A 14,702-nucleotide genomic window follows, 5' to 3' on the forward strand; every position below is an offset into this window, starting at 1 on the left:
TATCAACTATATTGAAAATTTGAAATTGAAAGGTATACCTAGGCTTTTTGCTGACGATAATGCGCTTTTTTATCCGTGTAATGACGTACATACAGTTATCTCGTTGATTCAATACGACCTTCAAATCTTATCGAATTACTTTAATGCGAGCTTACTTTCTTTGAATCTATCAAAAACAATATACATGGTGTTTCATTTCCCACGAAAAAAACTACAAAATCATGCAAATCCATGTCTGGGCTCGACAGTGATCGAAAAAGCCAACGATTTTTTATCTTTGCATACATTTAGAATCAACACTCTCTTGGGATATCCATATAAAGGTAATTGAAAAAAAAGTTGCTTCATTGTCAGGTGCACTGCGAAAGGTTAGCGACTTTGTTATAAGGAAAGCTTTGATGAGTTTCTATTTTGCCTGTCTAAATGCGTCTAAATCTAGACTCAAAAAGATCCAGGTACTGCAAAATAGATGTATAAAAACCATATTCAAGTTACCCCATCTGTATCCTACAGTTTTGCTGTACTCGAACGTCAGCCACAGAATTTTTCCCATATTGGCACTGAGAGATATGCAAACGATCATATTCATTCACAAAGCACTGTACCAACCAGGAGCTCACAGCAATTTACCACTGTCGGTTATCACTCGCCAACGAAGTAGTACACAAGCTAGCTCGTTACTGCGAGCATGCGCCTCGACTAACTTTGGTCAAAGCCGAATAATGTTTCATGGCCCAACAGTCTATAAATCTCTACCTAATACTTTGAAACCAATAACGAACTTAAACATATTCAAAACTAACCTGAAACAACATTTGAAATCGAAGATAGTTGATTATATCGTTTAAGTGTATTCATTCATTCATTGACTCGTTTATATATTCATCTATTGACCCACTCACTCATTAATTAACACTTAAAGTTTCATTTATTCACATATTATTCCACATAAGGAAAAGATGAGGAGGTTTTTGTGCCCTTTTGAGATTGTAGTGGTATAACATTCAGATCAAGGGGGTTTTTTCCTGCTCCAATAAATGCATATAACTTTTGTTGTAAATTATTATTAGTTTTTAAAATATTTAAAGGAACCCCTTAAAAGGAATCGTACATTCCACTGGGTGCTCTTGGTTTGTAGCAATAGTTTATTGCCTTCTTCGCTTGTAATAACCGTTCATTGTAATACCCTCAGCTTATTAACATCGCGTTGTAGTCCCTTGTTTTTTTGTAAAGTTTTAATTTATTCCAAGCTGAGGATTGTATGTGTCCGTTACCAGAAGGCTCCGAACGTTGAGCACTTTGGTGCGGGGGAGTGTGGAGGGCCAAAAAAAATTAAAAAAAATTGTTTTATTCAAGAAGACAACAACCCTCTATTGGGCCTAGAATAAGGAAAATTGGTGCTTGACGCCACCTTGAACCGAACCTTCCAATCTCCTAACGAAAACCCTATCGAAAATTTGCCGTTCTTTTGCAGCAACTTACACTGAAAACTACATCGGATGTGTTGCATTTAAGATTTTTTTCGATATATCCTAAGTTAGACGCCGGGGAAATTTAGTAAATACTTTCTGTAATTAATCAAAAGCTGGATTTGACTTTAAGAAATGTTACGACATCCAATTTATCGAAGTTATTATTCAATTTTAGAAAAGTATTTCGCTAGATTTATCACACATGTTTGTTTAATTAACGGCAATAAAAAAAAAACGATGAATGTGCTTTGAAGCATTTGCTGGAAATTCATATATGAAAGACTGAATTCAAAAGTCGGATGGTTGCAATTCAGTTTGGAAAATCCAGTATTTTTTATTGCAACAACCGGATTAAAACACTTCCGGAACCAATATTTTTATCCGGTTTAGGCATTCAAATTGTTTTCCAATTCCAATCAAAATGTTTCAAAAATACTTAGCCAAGCTTTCCAAACTAAGTGGCACTCATCCGACTAATATGAGGCGAAAGAAACTTTCAGTCGGCCATTTTCTTTTATTTATATCGAATCTGAGCACACCGTGCCGACCGGAACTTAACTACTATCTATCTTCTATTGGTTTTCCGTTTGAGACTTAGACACTGGTACTGGCCCTGGTGGTGACGGTGATGATGTCTTGTGGTGCGGTATGAGACCAGGATATTAATAAGGAGGTTGTTTTTCTTGCCATCGTATAAAACCAATTGAATACTTCGTGAGAATGATTGTGAACGGTATAGAGTAGAAATCAGTAAAAGTCATACATAAGTCATGTGCAAAATTAGGATCAGAAATGCGGAGTGAATCGACCATGGTATCCATCCAATCTACCAGGCATAAGGAATAATGGAAAACGACGAGAGTTTTATGGTAGCAAAAAAACACAAAGGCGTTACAAGTGCAATATCGATTTAGGATCAAGCTGTCTCCTACGGCTGGCTAGCATTGTATTGCGGAAAAGTTTTTCTTTCCGGTGTACAAGCTAAACGAACTAGTGAAAGAGCGTTGGCAGAAATGACTCTTAAAGGATAGTTCTTTTATCTACTCATGGAAATGTGATTCGTTCGTGACACGACATATGACAAGTGGGAAAAGTTTTTGTCGGACTACCCAACCTTATCGCGATTTTGTATGCGTAGAAAATGTTGAAGAGAAATACTTCGTCAATCGTGTCAGTAAAAATAAAACATTCGACGTGAAAACCGTTTTGCTGTTCTTTCGGATTCCGAGTGTCAATAAAAAACGTAAAAGTTCTTTGTCCCACATCTTGAGAAAACTCCAACGAGTAAATTGCTTTCATTTGGAGGAATACAATCCCACGAGTTTCGCTTTTGTGACCAGAATGATGGATTCCAGCGGTTGTTTACGATAAAAGAACTCCACTTAAAAGAATTTTTTCCAACTAAGGCTCTTCAAATGCAAAATAAAGCTGAACTCAAAAGAAACGTTTTGCGAGCATAGCATGGAAACACAAATAATATGCAAATCACTATTCATAGTCTCGGAAGACATAAATTTACATCAAAGCGAAAATTTTAAGCGATATTATAATTCCGGGTTCTGTTTGGGGAAAAAAAGGAACAGTATTGAGATTTGTGTTTTTCATTACAATCCGTTTGACATGATTTATATTCCATTTCACCTTTGAATCTAGTTGCGGTCGCTTTTTTTTAAATGTTGCAAATAGAAACTGTTCTACAAAGGCAAACCTGTTATTGTAATTATTCCATAAACAGTGCATGAGACCCTACTAACTAACTTAAAAAATAAGTTTATTTACACTCTCGAAACATGAATTAGAACGTTTAATTTTTGTTTTATTCGACATATTTTCACTGAGGTACTCCGCGTTAGGTCTGAGATACAAAAGAAATTATCTTATGAATAAATAAATCTAGGATAAATAATTTTTTTTTGAGCAATTACACCAGATCTCGTTTCATGCATTTCTAAGACATTTGGCATCAAAAAAAATTTCTTCAATTTTGAGGTTTTTTTTAAGCGGATTTCCGAAGTTACGGGTTCTTTTTGCGCGGTTTTTTTACGCGGTACGTATCCCCGGGTAAAAAGAGACCTCAGTGTATTTATCTTTATTTATTATGGGATTTGTGTTAAAACATTAGAATCTGCCTTGCGCTCAGATATTATTTTTCATCACTACCAATAAGAAACAGAGCGAGTGGGATGTTTAATAAAACTACAAACACAAAAACAGTAAAGATTATGCGTAAAATAAACATCAGATGAAGGATTTGTGCCTGCAGCCTTCTCCTTAACGTGGAGATGTTTTACCAACTATGCCACTCTGATATATGGGAACTTAAATCAGAAAGCAACCAGATTAAATAGCGCAAAACACGTGCATGGTCATTTGCATATGCCGGTTGAAGTTCATGCTGTATAACCTGCTGCTGACCTCATGTCGTAAATCTCGCTCTGACTTCCATCCATCGCCTTATTCTCCTTGCTCTGTTCCCTGTTAAGTTATAATAACACAAAAAAAAGTTTTTTTTTGAAAAATGCTAGTAACATACCTAACCTTAAGGGGCGGGTAGGGTCTACCACTTTTGAAAAATCATTCATTATTTTCTTTATATTTTCCCATAGTAAAACATTTCAAGAACTATCTGTGAAATTTTCAAGCCTATTGGAATTAAACTCTGGAAGTTATGGATCTTTATCTATGGCTATCTCATTCTACGAAGAAGCAAGAGCTCGGTGCACAGGGGCAAGATTTCTACTTCGATTGACCTCAAAACTTGACAAATAATTCTTGAGATGTTTTATTGTAATAAATTATAAAAGAAATAACGTGATTAATCCACCTAGCAGTGAGATGATACCTTTTTTTATCAATTCGCATGTGTTTTTTGCATGAATATTCTTCGGTGTTTAAGTTTTCATTACATTATTTTAATGACCGTCGTTTTAAACGACAATTTGAGATTCTAATCACTCATTACTCTGTAATCTCGAAACTGCAAATACAATCAAATTTAAATCTAGAAGTGTGATAATCGATTAAACATGCCATGATATGTAAGTTCCACTTTAGAGTTTACGGTAATTTAAGGTACTTCCAGAGCCGGTATTCAGGAACCAGCATAACCCAATCCTATTCGTATGGCCATATGACGAATAAATTACAGTTTTGAGTACAACTTTGAAGCTTAATTGGTAAAATTAATTAATTTTTGTATGTATGTATAAAACTAATTAATTTTGTATATAAGTTTAATTCAATTTGAATTTTTGTTTCTGAAATTTGATTAGGCTTTTTTGAGAAAACGATTGAGCTTTGAGAAACGATTTTATACTGGAACCGGAATTCTAAAATCGGTATGGCCGAAGTCAGATAAATTCACCTGAATAGCTGTATAGTTAACATTTGTTTCAAAATATTTGAAAATCAGTGAAGACATCTTTGAGAAATCATGGCACGAATTAAATTTTTAGGTGCCTTCTGAATCGACAACTGAATACCACTAAAACTGAAAAAAGTTAATTTTTTTTATCGACTATCCAAATCTGCTAACCCGATAAACCTGATTAATTTATGTGGAATAGACATTTTTATACTAATCACCCTGTATCCCCGAGACCGGAAGTTGGATCTGACTGAAGAGCAAGATGTTTTAAAGAATCTTGAAACTTTTCATTTGCATCTTAGATGATTCTTAGATTTCATTTGAATCTTAGATCGGTTCAGCCATCTACGAGAAGAATGAGTTACACAATTTTGATTTCGTTTCACATATCATCCTGTAGTTCCGGAACCAGAGGTCAGAACCAAACATAATTCAGGAACTTTGTTTGGAGCATACGAATTTTCGTATGAATCTGAATTTGTAGAAAAGAAATTTTCAGAGAAAATTGAGTGAAATTATTTGTCACACACGCATTTGCTGATCTCGACGAACTGATTCGAATGGTATATGGATGTTATGTTCTTCCAGCATTTATTGCTGTAAGTAGTTTAAAACAATATAATTAAAAAAAAATCTGCCATCATTTTGTTTATATGTTTTATATTTAACGATTATGTTGCCAAAAACGAGCCGTGCTAAAATCGGTCCGAGGCAAATTGTCATGAAAAAGGATGCTGTACACAGTCTTTTTGGTACTTAGAAACAATTGTATGTAACAGAATAAAAAATCGTGTTTTCCGTTGCTCCCAACCATTGCTTTGTCATACAGCGCTCAAAACTCCTACTGCTGGAATAGGGGGAAAAGTCGTTTACACAAAAATTTCGATATCTCCGTTAAAAATGGACGGATTTTAACAATCTATGGCTTGTTGAATAGGTATTATTGTGCGGAATCTAAGTCTGAAAACATATTCTGTTTTCAAGGTCAATTGTGATAGATACTGTCAAAAAACTAAAAATTTTGACATAAAACTTCGAATAACTCAAAAAGTAAACATCCGATCTCAAAACCATTCAATAGCGTTCTGGGTGACGGGGAGACCTTTCATTTGCGACTAGTTTGATCAAAATCGGTCCAGCCATCTCTGAGATCTCGACCTCTTAGTTGACAACACACATACAGACACACACAGACATTTGCTCAGTTCGTCGAGCTGAATCGATTGGTATATGTCATTCGGCCCTCCGGGCCTCGGAAAATTTTTCGAAAGTTTGAGCGAATTCTATACCTATTTTTTATATATATAAAAAAAGGTCAAAATATTTTTTTGAAAAGGTTAGACCCTATGGGCTCCCTGAAGTGAATAATTATTACCATTAATTTTATAGACAAAAAACTTTAAACGAATTTTCTCGAAAGCAGGTTTTGAAAGTCCGTGTCCATCGTCATTCAAAAACTACTGCACCAATTTTTTTCAAATTTTGAACGCACTTTCTACATATAAAAACCCAGACCCCAACGTAGCAGAAGTTTTTCTAGACCCCAACGTTTCTGTTTTTTTTTTATTTTTTTTATTTTTAGTGGTTGTTCAAAGTGAAAACTACGATTTTTCATGAAAAAATTTTCCATTTTGTAGCTGTAAAATCTCCCCAAAGTAACAAACAACTCCTTTTCGTTGTTTGTTACTTTGGGGAGGTTTTACAGCTACAAAATGGAGATTTTTTTTGTAAAAATCGTAGCTTCCACTTTGAACAACCACTAAAAATTAAAAAAAAAAATTAAAAAATCAAACAGAAACGTTGGGGTCTAGAAAAACTTCTACTCTAACTATGCTGCTTTGATTCGTTGACTTCTGATTAGTCTGCGCTGAGATACACTGGACACAGCAAATCATGATTTTCAAGAAGCGCTCTCAAAAATACCGCTTCACCGACTTATTTTCCAATATTTTTCCATGAAAAACATACAAAATGTTGTTCAATTGATACTTTGTATTATGCTAAATGTTTGAGTTTATTTTGTTGAACGATAGTTATGAAATATATTTGCGAAAATGATGTTTTCTCTCATCATTTAGACACTACACCTCTTTTGAAATGCGGAGTCGATTTAATAGTTTTGGGACATCGTAGCCTCCACAAATGAAAACAAAAAATCTAGAAGGATCAGTCCCATTGGGTTGTTGGAGCTTTTGATGTGGAACAAGGCAACCAACATTCGGAATGATTGATAATTCCAATAAAACAGTTCAATCGATCGTCATATTACTCAATTATTGATATATAATTGAGCAAGAGCCACAACGCAAGCCCTCTAGTTTTGTTTGAAATTTGAAATTTTATACGACTGAATTCTATCGGTTGACGAAATGTATGCAATTATGTTTTATTACATAAAGCTAAAGTGGACGATAGTCAAATACTTGTTCCCTTTACGCCAGATATGTGTTCAAGCTCGGCTTTTATGCAATTATTTTTATAGCGTTTAGTTTCGCTTGGGAATGTGTTACGTACAGATTCGTGTTCGCATTATGGTTTTCAGCTGCTGAATTTGATCTAAAATGTCTTCCTGTAATCAAAATTGGAAATTAATCGTAAGCATTAAAGAAGTATTTTCCAATTTTTTCAATGCTTCACAGTCAACAAGCGAGTTACATTTTATCAAAGCAAGTAAATAATATATATGTGTGTGTGTACGTGTGTTACAAAAACTTGCACCGAAACTTATACCGTTTTCGCTTTTGAGCCTACATGCGGGCGACTATGACTCCGCGTAAAACAAACACATGGTGCGCACCCTAATAAACAACTCATAAAAACCTGTTTCAATCCACCTAGTGGTGTAATGATGCCTTTTCTCATATCAATCATACTATCATATATAATAATGTGGTATTCTTGAAAATAATTTTATTCGATTCTTAAAAGAATAACCGAAATCGGTTTGTTCGACCGTCATCTGATAAAAACTATCAATTGGAGAAGAATTCAGGTCGATTTAGAAAACTTTTTATGGTTTTTCGTCCTTTTCAGTGATGGTATAATTTTTTTTTCATACTTTACCCTATATTTCCGGATCCGGATTTCAGGAATTACGTATGGGACCACAGGACCTTTCATTTGAACCTTAGTTTGTGAAAATCGGTCGCGCCATCTATGAAAAAAGTTAAAAAACATATTTTCATTTTCTTGCACATTTTACGCTAAAACTCCGGAACCTGAAGTCGGATCCAAATAATATTCAGGAGTTTTGTATGGGGCCACGAGACCTTTCATTTGAATCTAAGTTTGTGAAAATTGGTTCAGCCATCTCCGAGAAAAAATAGTGCAAAAAAACGTTACTTACACACATACGCACATACACACACACATACATAAACAGACATTTTGCGTACTTGACGAACTGAGTCGAATGGTATATGACACTCGGCCCTCCGGGCCTCGGTTCAAAAGTCGGTTTTCACAGTGCACAGTGGTCCGAAACGGGAAATTAGCGTGACAAAAATATTTTCACTATTAAATATTAGTTTTGTCGTGAATACGACTTACTTTACTATGGGGTGCCTTTTCAAAATTTACCCTCTGAGAGAGTGATAAGTTTTTGATCGTGAATATCTATTGTTGTATCTAATGAATCAACATAATTCTTGCGACATGCCATCGGAAATATAATCACAATTTTATGATAAAATTTTCAGTTTTGTGACATAGTCTCAAATAATTCAAAATTAAACTTTTCTGAAATGTTTGGTATAAACGAGTATCAAAGAGGATAATTCATAAGGCGCGTTTGCCTTTCTCGTATTTTTAAAGCTCATAGCTCAGTGATCTGTGAAAGGATTTATATAATCTAACTACCAATAGAATCGAAATTTTTCAATTTAAACGTGTATAGCAAAAGCATTGAAGTATTTCAATAGTACACTATTGAAAAACCTGTCTCATTTGCTCCATGTCAACACCAGCCAATCAGAACGCGTTCTAAGAAAGAGAACAAAATATCTGCTGCTGTACAACAAATCGTCCGGGAAAAATGTTCCGAAAAGTGGTGAATATCTCAGTGAGTTCCTCAATTTGGTCCTTGTGAATGCTAGAAACGAATCCCTATAGCATATTGATAGTTTCTTTCAATAAATTATGCAAATCCGAAATGAAATAATCGACAATAAAATTCTGTATGCGGCTATTTTTATAGCTGTTAGTACCGCCCATTAGTGAAAAAGCTACAAACGAAATCAGGTAGAAACAAGCCTCTCAACAAAACTTGAATCAGTTTGGATTGTATCGCCACTGCGAGCAGATGTGTTTTGTGTCGTCTGCACGCTTTCGACAAGAGCGATTACGTCACAGCTGCCAGTCATTAGCATTGGGAAAAAACAACGGTGGAGATCATTGCACAAGATCAGCTTTGGCTTTAAAGTTTTCTAAAGAACTATTAGGATTTGTTGTTTGCAAATCGTAGGGAAATATCCTCAGTTTACTGCATATCAAGAACAGTTTGCTTAGATTTGTGCACTTTTCGCTGTGTGAAATTCACAGTAATCGAGATCAAGTGAAGCTTTCTTTGTTTTTGCGAAAAATGTGAAAAAGGGGAATGCGTGCATAATTCATAGAATTGATATTCGGAAATGTTAAGGAACATATCAATTGTTTTCGTATTCACGACATCCAGTTATGTCTCTGACATTACCCACCCGCCTTTTTTTGTAGTTGGTGTCTTCACAAAAGTTGTTTGTAATCAAATGGAGCTCCTTTTAATGAAAAATGTTACTAGGGTGGTCCTCATTTAGTGTAGTTTTTGTGTGTCTCATTTCTCGAATGGACAATGTATGGAACACTTGTAGAACTAATTTGATACTATCATTTTTTCCGAAGGAAGTATGTTAATACGTTAAGGCGTTCAAGAGTTATGCAACGTTTTTGAGTTTTTTGAAGGTATTTTTAAAACTAATTTGAATAAGTTAAAAAAATAACACCCTTCCAATTTTCTCTTAAATTTTTACTTATATTATGACCTTTCAGGAACCGCATAGGATACATTTTTATCGATCTGGCATCTAATGAATATTGATATTTGAAGCTTGACTAGTTTTTGATGAAAAAATAATCATAACTTTTTACTGGTTGCTCATATGAAAAAGCTTGGTTGAGCAAAATTATGCGTAATGATTAGTACAACAACTCTTCAGAAGACAACTTTTCCGTGGAACGTTTCACAAAAAAGTTAGAACAAAAAAGGTAAATTTTCAGGAGCCACCCCACGGGAAAATTTATGTAACTCGATCAAATTAAAAGCTAGAGAGGTGCTTTTTTCAGCAAAGCTGCTCAAAATAAAATTTCCTACAACTTCATTTTACAACAAAATCATTTTTGAGTTCAATTCAGAGAGTTAGATTTCAGATTTCAATCTAAATGAGGACCACCCTAGTAACATTTTTCATCAAAAAAAGCGCCATTTGATTACAAACAACTTTTGTGAAGACACTAAGTACAAAACACTAATATTTAATAGTGAAAATATTTTTGTCACGCTAATTTCCCGTTTCGGACCATAGTGCAGTGATTGCATAACCTTTCTATATGAGAAAGGCAAAAAGAAAAAATAAACAAGCTCGCATGGATGTCGTGGTGCGACCCGAGAAAATTTGCATAGCGAAACTATGCGATTGGAGTCCGATCTAGAGCGACCCCAGGTTGCTGAAACTAGAGTGACTATAATCAGAGTGATGACAGCAGTCCGTTTGGAATGACAGCTTCCAGTTCCAAACGAGCAAACAACCTGTCAATTACATTGTAAAGCTAACGAAACTGCCAACATTTCGGATTTAATGTTTGAAATTGTTGCCAACATTACGGATGAGAAGTCATCACTCTGATTATAGGCACTCTAGCTAAAACAAACATCTCAAAAAATGTTTGGGCGTCTCTGGGTCAGCTCTCGGGCTGCTCCGATCAATAAACGAAATCGGTATTAAGTACAAAATGTCCTGCGTTCTCATAATTTTTGATTTATTTTCTTTTAACTTTCGTTTTCGAACTTACAGATTGATAAGTGGAAAAACTGTAAATTCCAGATTTTATTTTTTTAACTAAAGTTGTCATGATGAGCTAATTTATTGAAAATCGTCCGTTAATACCTCTGATTCACAAATCTTGATCATTTATGATCGATCGGATGTTCAGGTCCTCGGATTCCAGTACCTTAACTACCGGAAATAATGATCGAAAATTCTATAAAGAAACTCTTTAAGTTTTCTCAGAGATGACTGAACCGATTTTCGCATACATAGATTACAAAAAAGGTCTTGTGGATTCATAGGTTCCAGTTGGATTTTCTACGGACTTGGCCTCCGTTTCTGAACGTTCCGGGTATTAAGTGTTGAAAACATCAATTCACTGTTTGAAATGTCGGACCAAACTAGTAAGAAATACCCAAAACTGGGCTTTGAACTTTTCCCATTCGTACGTCTTGACCAATCAACATTTGATATTTTCGGGGGAATTTAATAATAATGGAATCGTATTCAACCACAAGATCAAAGCTGGGATACAAAAAAAAACTTGTTTAATCTACCTAGTGGTGTAATGCTACCTTTATCGTGTGTATTCTCAGCCATATTACTGTGGTATTATTGAAAAAACAAGGAAATTTGTTTGGGCGTATACTAGCAAACCTTATGATAAAGAAAGAACCGGAATTTTCATTTTAAAATTTTAAAATGTTGTTAGAAAAGGCCTTTGGTGAATCGTGTCTAGGAAAAACACAGGCATACGAGTGGTAAAAACGCTTCAAAGGTGGTCGTACAAGCTTGGATCATGACGAGATCCCTGGCCGCCCAACAGCATCTGTTACTGAAGAAAACATTGAATCGGCGAAGCAAATCGTGTTGCAAAATCGTTCTGTACCGATTAGAGAGATTGCTGTGTTGTTGGGCATCTCTTATGGATCAGCTGAACACATTTTAACTGATGTTTTGGGTTTGAAACGCGTCGCTTCTCGGCTGGTGCCAAAAAAGCTGAATTTCTTTCAAAAACAGCGTCGTGTTGATGTGGCCAAAGAGATGATTTCCAACGCAGATAGTGACCCCACATTCATCGAATGCATCATAACTGGTGATGAGGTGTGGATCTATGAATATGACGTCGAAACCGCACAACAATCGACCGAATGGCGCTTCGAAGACGAGCCGTTGTTCTAAATTTTCATCCATTATAAAAATCGCCACACGAAAATTTTTCAACTTCTTTGTATAAAGAAAAATTTGACAGAATGTGTACAAAAGTGTTGCCAACGTTGAGAGAATAAAAGTTTACCGATTGGTCAAGCGCGGGAATTTTAAAATGGAAATTCCGGTTCTTTTTTTATCATAAGGTATCAGAAAATTCGAAATTCTACATTGATCAAAATGACCCCGGAATCACCATAACGTGGCCCCCTAAGTCACTCGATTAGATTTTTTTTTTAAATAGCCACATCTGTCATTCATATTCTATCAAATTTCCAGCTTGATACCTGTAAAAGTTATGCTGTATTGAGTACATCAGCGATTGTGCGTGTCCTTGATTTTGTGCAATTTTCAAAATGAAATTGATTTTTCAAAAACGAGTTTGTATTAAATTTTGCCGTTAAAACGGATTCAACGATGCGACGACATTGCAAATGTTGGAGGACTTTTTCGGCAACGATACTCTGAAGAAAACAATCGGTTATCAGTGGCACAAACGTTTCAGAAGTGGTCGTGAGTCTGTCAGTTAAACGCACGTCACACAATGTCATCATTATCCGTGAACATTTGGCTACAAACGAAACGAATACCATTCAGCAACCACCGAATTCACCTGATTTGGCTCCCTGCGACTATTCGGTTGACTCAAGAAACCGCTCCGTGGAACGCTTTTCAGCACCCTAGATGATATTATGGCAAAAACGCAGATGGCTCTGATGCCCATTCCGAAAACTAAATATAACAAATGTTTCGATGATTGGATCAAGCGCTGGTATAAGTGTGTTGCAGTCGATGGGGAGTACTTTGAAGGGGATAATTTCTATTTTGATGAATAATCTTGTATTTTTAATTTTCTGAATAAATTCCGGGAACTTTTTGGTCAAGGTAGTAGTGCAGAGCCAACATTGGAATACTTTGTTTAGTTTTTTGCAGCATCGGTACAGCATGACATATGCATTGGAGCAGTTTGGAGTTCAATTTAGAAGAATTTTTTGCTCTTGTAAATCGTCGCTCTATACGATGGCTTGACATTTCAAACACTCATCACACTGTGATTCCATAACCGAAGTCAGATTTGGACTAAATTCTGAAACTTTGTAAAGAACCGTAAGACCATTTATTTGAATCCAGATTCGGTTAAGCCGTCGAGTTCCGTTTTGGAGATTCTTGAACACTACTTCCGGCAGAGCCAGATTCCGGGGACCTGCATTTCTGATGTGAGTTTCTGTGGTTTTCATTGTTATAGAATTTTCATTGTGACCTAAACAGTGTCGGGGAAATCATGATCAGAAATGGCTCATTTCATTACCACTCGTGAAGAGATTTCAAGAGATTTTCTAAAAATAAATCATTGAGTTTGAGTTACCATTGTGAGCAAGCTCGAACACAAAAGAATATAAGCGATTGCTGGGCTGCTCTTTAGGCGAATACTTGGTTAGATTTATTACACACATTGAGATCTCTACTTGGCTCTTCTCTGTAAGTAAACTTTATACCTGCCTAGCAATTAGATTCGAACTACTTATTTTCAATGGAAGTAGTTTAATTCAAACTGTCAATGCGTTGATGAGTCTAAAAACAGTTTCCGAGTCAGGGTTTGAACTTATGGCAAACGGTGTGTTAGACCAACGACGAAATATCTGAACCATTGACCAAGACTGACTTTTCGAAAGCCTTTTCAATTCATAATGTTTCTTTTTGACTATTTCAATACTCTACTGAAAGATGGAGATTCAGTTAGAAGAATTAAAGTAAAGAGTGTTGAATTGTATTCTGTAAAGTTCACATGGCAAAAAATCAGTTGTGAAACTAGTGAACATTCTCCTCGATGATGTCATTTGCACTCGAGCACCAGCATACTTAAAAAAATCAGGCTACAATAAACAAATATGATTTCATGTTATTTAGAATCGAATTTAACTATAAGTTGAAATTAAATCCTTCCGCAGTTTTGAAAAGGTTCGTGTCATGCTCCTGGTAAATGATGGGCAAATGATGGGCATTTGTTGAAGGGCAGCTTTGGGTTATGTATCGTCATTCATCATACAGCAACTGTATCCGGTCGATATATCCGTGCAAAGCTTCACATCACGGGTCTTGACAACAGTTCCCTTCCGTTCAGACCGCGGTTAGGTAAAGGGTAGCTCTTTCCTTGACAGCAGATTAGCGAAACGCCAACCTGTTAGAATTTCGAGTGGAATTACTATTATGCTTTCCCTTCAACCTTCCTATTAGCTGCAACAGGTCTCTATCCTAATTCGAAATCAATCTTTGAATATTTTAATATTTTAGTACGCTTGAACACCTGACCGCTGCAAACCACACAACTTCGCAATTCACCGCATCTAAACAATGTACTTAGATGAGGAACTATGAAGATTTGATTAATCCGGACAACTGTTAACTCTGTTTCATGGGTTCAAAAATATCTCAGAGATCGCTGAATCGATTTTCAAGAAAATAAATGCTAATGATAACAGTTCGGCTGAAAAGTTCGTATCGTTTAATAGAAACACACATTTTTTTGCCAAAATTCATTTTTATTATTCAACATAATTGCCATCAGAGGCGATACAGCGATTATAGCGATCTTCCAACTTTTCAATACCATTTTTGTAGTACGATTTGTCCTTTGCC

General features: G+C 35.6%; 1 protein-coding gene across 5 annotated transcripts in view; it reads right to left on the reverse strand.

Annotated features, from left to right (window-relative positions):
• LOC131440365 (probable serine/threonine-protein kinase ndrD) overlaps positions 1–14,702 on the reverse strand; it is a 491,144-nt gene that overhangs the window by 255,442 nt on the left and 221,000 nt on the right. The window contains exon 2 of one of the 5 annotated variants that reach the window (XM_058611619.1): positions 7,903–7,993. The exons of the other annotated variants lie outside the window; for them this stretch is intronic. The gene's annotated coding sequence lies outside the window, so the exon portion shown is untranslated. The remainder of the gene's footprint in view (positions 1–7,902; positions 7,994–14,702) is intronic. 5 annotated transcript variants of the gene reach the window in all.

The sequence above is a fragment of the Malaya genurostris genome, chromosome 1 (genome assembly GCF_030247185.1).
Source record: "Malaya genurostris strain Urasoe2022 chromosome 1, Malgen_1.1, whole genome shotgun sequence".
Taxonomy (NCBI): Eukaryota; Metazoa; Arthropoda; class Insecta; order Diptera; family Culicidae; genus Malaya; species Malaya genurostris.